The sequence below is a fragment of the Eubalaena glacialis genome, chromosome 6 (genome assembly GCF_028564815.1).
Source record: "Eubalaena glacialis isolate mEubGla1 chromosome 6, mEubGla1.1.hap2.+ XY, whole genome shotgun sequence".
NCBI classification, from domain to species: domain Eukaryota; kingdom Metazoa; phylum Chordata; class Mammalia; order Artiodactyla; family Balaenidae; genus Eubalaena; species Eubalaena glacialis.
In genome coordinates, this window is record NC_083721.1 from 4,012,223 (window position 1) to 4,021,477 (window position 9,255).

At 48.6% G+C, this 9,255-nt stretch overlaps 1 long non-coding RNA gene across 1 annotated transcript in view; it reads right to left on the bottom strand.

The window, feature by feature from the left end:
- The window catches only part of LOC133093836 (uncharacterized), a 28,016-nt gene extending 20,248 nt beyond the window's left edge, over positions 1-7,768 (bottom strand). The window contains exon 1 of the long non-coding RNA XR_009701318.1: positions 7,641-7,768. This is a non-coding gene — a long non-coding RNA (uncharacterized LOC133093836). The remainder of the gene's footprint in view (positions 1-7,640) is intronic.
- Between the last annotated feature and the right edge of the window lie 1,487 nt (positions 7,769-9,255).

Consider the following 9,255-nt stretch of genomic DNA (forward strand, 5'->3'; position numbering starts at 1 on the left):
GATAACTTTCCAATCTCTCCATTTCTCTCTCCTCCTTTTTTGGAATTCCTGTGAGTTGGATGTTGGCCCTTTCCTGCTGATCTACTCTGATTTTTCCTTCCATCTCGTTGCCTTTTGTTGAAATCTCTGGTAGACCTCCTTGGCTTTTCCATTTTTTAGTTTTACGATTGTGTGTTAATTTCTAAGAGTTCTTTCTGGTTCTCTAGTAATCTTTCTCCCCACTGCCCCATCTTGTCCTAACTTCATAGGTGCAAACATCTTGTTCCCCTGAGATTATGTGCAGGTCTCTTGTTTTAAGTTTCCCGCAGTTTTCTCTGGACTCGCTCTGTTTCTTCTGAGTTCCCCTTTTCTGATTATTTTCTGCCTCTCACACTGGAGGCATTCCTCAAATCTCTGCCAGTCTTGCAGGTTCTTTGGGTGTGGGTAGGGCTACCTTCACCAGTCCCTTGCCCAGAGGCCCCCGAATGCCATGTGTAGAACGTGGGGTCATCTGTGTGACGGGCAGTGGGTGTGGCGGGCATGTCTGGGTGACAGTGCCCTGGGGAGGGGGGTCTGGTGCAGCTGAGTGGGGAGACCCTGGTTCAGGTTCACACACGTGCACACACACAGGGTAAAGAAAAGTGCTTTAGACCTTAGGAGGGAATGCAGTTTCGGAATAAAGTTTTATAAAAGTTAATTAATTTTGCCATGTATTCTGCAGTCACGCCTTTGATCTTTTCCCTGCTTCCCTCTAGACAGGTCTTGTATTTCAGCCACATTCTTTAATAATAAATATTGACTTTTCTCTCTGCAAATCAAAAAGGAGCATTTAAAAATGCACTGTTTGTTTAAGCTTTACATTACAAATGAAGTGAGTAGCCATAAAGCAGAGGTGTGTTTGAGAATAATCGAAGGATGACATTGATGGAAGTCACCTTCATCTGAGTTCTCTCCAGCTTTACAACTGCCAGTGCCTCTCTAGGTAAGCTCGTGGGAACCTCATGTGACCAGTCTCCCAGGACCAGCAGGTGGGATTTCACTCCAATCACCTTCCAGAACTTCGGATCAGGAGTCCAAACGGGAGTCGGTTACTGAAAGCATGAAAACCCTGATTTCTGCAGAATGATTTTATTCGTTGCATGTATAACTTGGACCTACTGTTGTCTGATAACTTTCAAATGCGATGTTATTCCAGAAAGTGAATATGTTTTGTTGACCTTCAGAATTAATAGTGAAAAATAAAAAATTATGATAATCTCATCACTGATCATGAATGGAAGTAATTGATCAGGCGGGGAGGGCTTTGGCATTTCAAGAGACTGTAAGTAAACTTTGAATAATCTATTTCACCTTTTATTCTCAGGATGGCCTAAAGGTTCACTGCAATAAATACAATGCCTCTCATTTTGGTAGAAATGGGAATTTTGTGTCTATATAAAAATAGTTGACAGAAGGTGCAGCGGAGGAGAGACCTTTGCTGTTTGGAGGAACAATCCCCCCAAATAGGCACTTAGATTATGATGGATAACCAGCCCAATTTACAGCATGTTTACATTATCTAATTTTATCAATTTTGCTGATGACTCTGAGCTAATATTCCCTTTAAGTTCAGAGCTCCTTAACTTCCACTCTCTCAAAACGAAAAAACTCCACAACACAGGTAATAACAGACTCTGAATATCTCATTTGCTTTCTTCCTCAACACACATCAGTCCCAGAATAATAATACCCGCAGCATGATTATCGGGAAAGGTCTAAGATTTTTCTCTCTTTCTCATCATTCTTTTTGTCCTCGGGTATTTTCCCCAGGAGTGACTTTCAAATTTCCATGTTTCAAAGTCACTTGAGATAGCTCCCCTCTGGTCAGTCAGGCCTCCAAAAGGATATACACGTGGTTTGTCGTATTTTATTTTTGACCTTTAGGGATTGCTTTTTAAAAGTTAATTTGTTTTGTAAGTAAGTGAAATATTTGCATGGTTCCAAAGTGAAACCTTAAAAACAAGGCACGTCCAAAGATGGTGGGTTTCCACCCCAGGTCTTCCTGGTCTCCACCCCCCTCCCCCATAGGTATCCTTCAACGATACTTATGGATTATTCTCCTATTGCTTATTTTAAAAATATAGATAGATAGAGGATAGATAGATGATAGATGATAGATAGTTGACAGTTGATAGATTATGATAGATAGATGATAAATAGTTGAATGATTGCTGATGGATAGGTGGATTATGCTAGATAGGTACATAGATAGTTGATAACTAGTTGATAGATTATGATAGATAGCTGATAGATTATGATGGGTAGATGACAGATAAATAATTGAACAGTAGTTGATTGATAGATGGGTTATGATGATAGATGGGTGGCTGGCTGCCTTCCCATCCCCCACCTGTCCTGGACAAACTGTAATGTACGCTTTGCGCTTCCCTCCCCCTTGCTCTGTCCACAGAGATCTCTGTGATCACCCCAGCACCACCCCTAGGGACCGACCTCCTCCCTCTTCCCGATTGCCTGCTTCTCCTCCATGTGGATGAGTGACAATAATTCACCCAGGGCCTCATCACTGGGGATTTGGGTTGCTTCCAATGTTTTGCTTTTACAAATTGTATAATATTTTAACAGAAATGTATTTTCAATGGGAAAATACACCAGATGGAATTAACAGCAGAAGTTTTCAGTGCATCACTGAAAGCCCATGAAAACAGCCCAGACAGGAAGAAAAAAACACAATCGTGCTGACGCTGGCACAGGCCATGCAGACACGATCCTGGGGACACGCTTGTCTGTTTAATTCCCACAATCCTGAGAAGTCGGGACCCTCAGTTCCACCTTCCTCCTTCTACAGAGGGAGAAACTGAGGCAAGAGAGCTCAGTCACCCGCTGGGAGGTGGTGAGGCAGGACTGGACACCACGGGCAGCCCGAGCACCACCATGCTGCCCGCTGTAGCCCCGTCTGATGGACCCAGGGGGCCAGAGCCAGGCCACGGCCACCCTTGCCTACACGGCGCCCGGCACAAAGCTGTGCACCACGAGGACCTGCCGAGTGACCGGCAGACCGTTTGGCTGGGAGCCTGATTCCCCAGCGGCCGCCGTTGCAATTCCCACGCTCGGCCCGCAGGTGGCAGAAGTCCACCTTGCCGAGACGCTCCCTTGAGAACTTGGCAAAGCCACCTGGGTGTGTGTGAGAAGTACCCAAGGAGAATTCCTTTCCAGATAGACGTCTTGGGGAGGAAAGTCTTGGCTGGTGAGGGCTGATCTGGAGCAGCGATCGGAGAAACCCTGCAGGCGACGTGCATGCAGGACCCGGGCCCTGGGGTGGGCGTGGCTCAGGGACCGGAGGGGGTGGGGGCGGGGGGGAGGCAGGGGTTAGCCTCTTCCTGGCTGTGAACATCTGTGTACAAGTTTTGTTCAAATTCCTGTTTTCAGTTCTTTGGGGGTATATTCCTAGGAGGGAAATTGCTAGATTATATGGTAATTCTTTGCTTAACTTTTTGAGGACCTGCCAGACCGTTTTCCCATAAATACTTTTCAAGTTGTTTGATTCTAACTTAACAAACAAAACTTCCGGGCATTTCTTTGGGCCTAGGCACGCTGAGATGCTAAAGGTACGTGTGGGGAGGAGGTCTGGGGACTGCCTGACCTAGGGAGCCCGTGCTGTACCACCCAGGCCCTGGGGGCTCTGGAGGCCAGCCAAGCAGGACTCATCCTGAGTCACCGAACTCACCAAGGGTGAGTGTCAGCAGAGAGATGACAAAGCCCCCAGCCTCCCGCGTGACTCCGAGGGGCTGCCGTCCAGGTAGAGTGGGTCAGTGCTGTTGTAGACAGGAAGGGGAGGTGGTGACACTGAACAGAAAGAGATGAAGGCCGGTGAGGCCCACCGAGAATTAGGGCCAGAGCGTCCCAGGACCAGGAGCCACACATGCAGAGGGGCTGGGGAAAAAAGGCCAGTGGCTGGGACAGACAGGGGGTGGTGATCAGTGATGAACCAGGACAGTTGGGCGGGGCAGCGTCAGACAGGGGCCTCTGCCAGGGGAGGGAGAGAGGCTGCCCTGTCCCCACGGGGCCCAGAGTGGAGGAACCAGGTATTAATCAGCAGCCCCCCAGTAAACACGATGATACACCCAGCCACATGCCCCATGAGCTTGTAACAGAAGTATGTGACCGGGAAAACAGAGAGATGTGCTGAGTGGGAATAAACCAGGCTTCAGCTGAACTTCCCAGACAGACAGGACAGCTTGTGCAAAGGCCCTGGGGAGCCTGAGTCGGAGGACCTGGGAAAAGCAGGGTGGGGGAGGGCTGCCCAAAGACAAGAGCCGCGGAGAGCAGAAGATGAAGCTAGAAAGGTAGGCCCATTTCCAGACTAAAATAGTGAGGTGGGTTTTGTGTTTTCAAAACATCAGCTGCAGTGTGAAGACTGGAGGGGGCCTGTAATGACCCCGCTGGGAAATGACCAAATGGCCCAGGGGCTGGCATGGGAAGAGAAGTTCCCTCAGGAGGCTCTCAGGAGGGAAGAGCTAGTGTCTTGGTGATCAGACCGTGCAGACATTTCTCCCGGGGATGGGTACAGACTGAAATCTACATGCTAATTGTCAAAACTGGTGAAAATTATAAATCAATCTAACAAAATGTTAAATAAAATGTATTCTGTCCTTCTGCTTTGACAAACCTTCACAACACCTTGGAGGGCCAGAGTCCAGCTGGGAAATCTCAGACCCCAGCCCCTCCTTCTCTCCCCCTCCAGCTTTGTGGCATGCAGAGAGAGGTCTCCCGGGCCCACCCCCAGGTCCACCCTCATCCCCTGCAAATAGCTTCCTCTGGCCATGCCTTAGGCCTGGGGCGCTCACACCAGCAGTGGGGTCATCCTCGGGAGGACAGATCCATGCAGGGGGTGAAGAGTGGGTTTCGGGACATTTGGGCTAGGAGTTCCAGGGTCACAGGTGCCCAGAGCTTGATGTTGGAGGGTGAGCGCCTCCTGGCCCTGTGTAGATGGGCAGAGGCCCAATACGGGCCAGACAGGGGCCCTCTGGAGCAGCTCTGTTGTCCAGTGAGGGAGCAGAGCCCCTGGATGGGGCTGTAAGGAGCCCAGCATTTAAAGACCAGCATGCAGCGCGGTATTACAAGTGTAATTCACCAAGCATCTGCTTAATGCCGAGCTCTTGCACCTGAGAGCCTCTGGACGCTCTGTTCCCAGGGCACTGACCCAGTGAATGACCTCACAGGAAGACACCCAGGAAGGACAGGTATGGGACCACTAGCGTCAGAGAAGGGAGGCTTGGGTAAAAAGAACATATTTGCTTGAGAAAAGCTAGAAATTGGGAGTCAGGCCCCCCTCCTTCCTTTCTCCCCCGACCCCTGGGGTGGCTGTGAAAATGCTCGCCAGGAATCCTGCTCCTGGTGCCCTCTTCTCCCAAATCACTTTTTCAGAATTAATGGAGGCAGAATGGCAGCAGTGAACAAGGTATGTTCTTGCAGCAAATAGCGTTCAAATCATGCAGAGAATTCTCAAAAGCAGCCATGCAGGCTGCTGCAGGAGTTGCAGCTCCAGGAGAGCAAGGCCACCTTCCTAGGGAGGAGCCTGCCGGGCAGAAAGGGGGCAGGGCTGGGAGGAGCCGCCGGGAGGATGGGGGAGGGGAGAGGGGCCCGGAGGGGGAGGGGAGAGGGCGGGGAGGAGGAGGGAAGGGGGAGGAGAAACAGGGGCAGGGCTGGGAGGAGGCGGGGAGGGGATGGGGAGGGTGGGGAGGGGAGGGGGAGGAAGGGGAAGGGAGGACGAAGGAGGGGCGGGGCGGGGCCGGGAGGATGCCGCCGTGGGGCCTGGGCTCCACTGCCCCCTCCCTGTGGGCCGGTCCAGCGGGAGGATATTAAAGGCGCTGGCTTCGTTCTGGACCCCGGGAACACGGTCAGCTTGGCTCCAGGACCTAAGTGAGCCGTTCGCCTACGAAGGCTGTGTCAGGGGGCGCGCTGCTCCGGGGACCCCCAAGGAGGACAAAGATAGGTTTAAACCCACGGAGCAGACACACGTCCCAGAAGTAATAAACCACCGACACTGTTTATCCATCGCCTGGTGCTTGCCATGCGCAGTCCTTGGAGCCCGACGCCATCCGGAGGCAGGGACCCCCCCCTCAGGGACAGGCAAACTCATCCACAGTCAAGGTGCCGGGACCCTGCCCCATGAGAGTCCTGGCACCTGCCTGTCCTTGGCCTGCAGGGTCGGCCTGACCCCACAGTGGGACGGAGAGGCAGTTCCCGGCCCCTCGCCGGCTCGCAGGGTCAGCGCGCCGTGCTAAAGGGCCACGTGGAGGGGGGACATCCGCTCGCAGCCGGGCACAGCCGGAGGGACAGCCTATGAGATGCGCAGGCCGAGGACCCGAGGGAGGAGAAAGCGGACCTAGGAATTCTTAGGGAGAAGGACCAGCAGCATCCCTGGGGGCTCGCTCCTCTCTGCACCTCCCCTACTCGCCAGCACTCCCGTGCGCCACAACTACTGAGCCGGGGCTCCAGAGCCCGCGAGCCACAACTACTGAAGCCCGCGCGCCTAGAGCCCGTGCTCCGCAACAAGAGAAGCCACCGCAATGAGAAGCCCGCGCACCGCAACAAAGAGTAGCCCCCGCTCGCCGCAACTAGAGAAAGCCTGTGCACAGCAACGAAGACCCAACGCAGCCAAAAATAAATAAATAAAATAAATTTGAAAAAAGAAGTTTTTAGTGATATAAAAATTATCGACACTGGAGTGGGTTCAATCATTTCAGCGAATATGAATGTTTACAAAATTATAGACAAGGTTTCTCTGTTTACTAGGAAACTTGCTACAGCTCATTAAGACGCCAAATTCAGTCCAGTATGCACTTCCTTATGTAATATTCTAATAAGATTTATTGGATTTGAAAGCTAACGTTAAAAGTTTTGAATTTCAATTGTATATGCTTGATCTCATACATAAAACGGTATGTTAGGATTTTTTTTTTTAAAGCTTACAAGTGCTGAAACATCTACAGTTTAAAAATGATGGTTCTTTATATTTTGTGCCTTTTAAATGATTTGCTGTGTTCATTTTAAATCTTCTCACCTAGTTCGTCGCTGTTACTTGCTATGTATTTAGGTTAAATATTTGCACAAGAAAACAAGACTATAAAAAATTTCCTTTAGACTCTTTAGTCTCATATATCTTCTATATGTAAACAATCTTTGGAGTTTCTTAGATGGCCATGGAGTAACCGTGAAGGTTTATCTCCTCACACAGTAAAATAAACAATGCTAAAATAACCATTAAAATATTGAAACTATAACTCTTTAAATCAGTGATTTATTTTATTTTATTGAAGTATAGTTGATGTAAGTTACAGGTGTACAATATAGTGATTCACAATTTTTAAAGGTTATACTCCATTTATAGTTATTATAAAATATGGGCTGTATTCCCTGTGTTGTACAGTATATCCTTGTAGCTTATTTTATACATTATAGTTTGTACCTCTTAACTATCTACCCCTATATTGCCCCTCTCCCTACTGGTAACTACTAGTTTGTTCTCTGTATCTATGAGTCTGTTTCTCATTGGAAGTTACTTTTATACTTGGAAATGTCAACCTTACCCGCCAACGACCAATGACCATTAACGTAAATAGCCATTACTCTCCTATAACCCCACAGGGTCTGGAACTCACCTGTCTTCACGATTCCTGCAAGGGACTTTGTTTTCCTTGTACAGATGAAAACCTGACCGTCAGAGTGGGTTGAGTGGCCGGTATGAGGACGCTAGTGAAGTCGGAGGAGCTGCCAGGCCAGTCCACCCCGCTGTGGCCTGGATCTTTGGACCCGTCCTCCTGCAGCTGGGGGCTGGATCTTTGGACCCGCCCTCCTGCAGCTGAGGGCTGGATCTTTGGACCCGTCCTCCTGCAGCTGGGGGCTGGCCCAGGAGCCCAGTGCTGAGCCTGCTGCAGACACTCCGTAAATATGTGTCGAGTGAAGCAAGCAGGTGATTAAAGAAATGAAATTGGTGTGTTTTATTACTAGACTTGTGTGGACTGTTAGTCACCGATGCTGCTGGACTTCCTGTAGATGAGGCTCTGGATGTGATAGGAAGTCTAGAGAAAGGTGCCACAAGCAGCGTCGATGACTCATTCTCTACTCAGTTTGTTTTTTTCCCCACCAAAATAATGACCATGTTTATATATTGCAAGGTATCTTTATATTTTTTCAATCCGATTATTTTAAAAATGTTAGTTTAAATGTTAGTTACATTTGCCACAAACAAGCCTGAAATAACCATTTGCCACTCCAGTCTCAAGGAGACCGATTGTGATTTCAAGATTATATGGAAAAGGATGTGGCTGCCTGATCTTCCCCAGGCCCTGCAACAAGCACTGTCCTGTTCCGATGTGTGAGCACCCGCGGAAGAGAAGCTCCGGGAGAGAATGGGTTCAATTACTGGCTGTAAAATAAGATTATGTGCCCAGGGGAAGGTAAGGTCTGTAGAAGCTGAGTCTGAGGCTTCTATGTGCTGGCTAAGATCAACCTCTCCTTTTCCATGACTAACATAAAAATACAGCTGACGTCATTAAAATGCTCCCTCTCGTCTCCCCCATCCTGCCCCCATTATTCATCGCATTTGGCCAAAAATAAATCTTCCTTCACTGCACAGTCTACACCGATGAGTGTTTTTTTAGGCGTAGAAATTCGCAATCACACTTCCCGACCTCTGACCCAGGTTGCACTCAGGCTGGGAAATTTTTTTTTTTTTCCTCCCAAAGGTGGAAAAACATCTTCTCAAGTGGTCTGTTCTACAAGTAAAAAGATGCCGTTCTCTAGGAAAGAATGGGAACCCCTGCTGTCTTTGGAATGCACTTTAGATTTGCTGTTGGGGTAACTGGAAAAAAAAATGTTACTCTCAAAGTGGAAACTTCGGTGTAAAAAAGCGAAAGGTGGATCTCCAGGAAATTACGCTGAGTGCAAAATGCCAATTCCAAAATCTCCCACGCTATGTGATTCCTGTGTGCAAACATAATGTATTCTGAAATAACACAATTTTAGAAATAGAAGAAAGATTAGTGGCGGACGGAGCTTGGGAGTTCGGTTATAAAAGGGCCACGGGAGGGGTTCTCGCGTGATGTAATGTCCCATATACTGACTGTAGTGACAGATACACGAACCTACACAGGTGATCGCATTGTATAGAACTTCTTGCTCACTGACAACGACAAATAACATTGGGGAAATCTGAATAAGACCGGTGGATTGTATCAAAGTATCTACTTTTTTCTTTTTTTGCAAAGTTTTGCA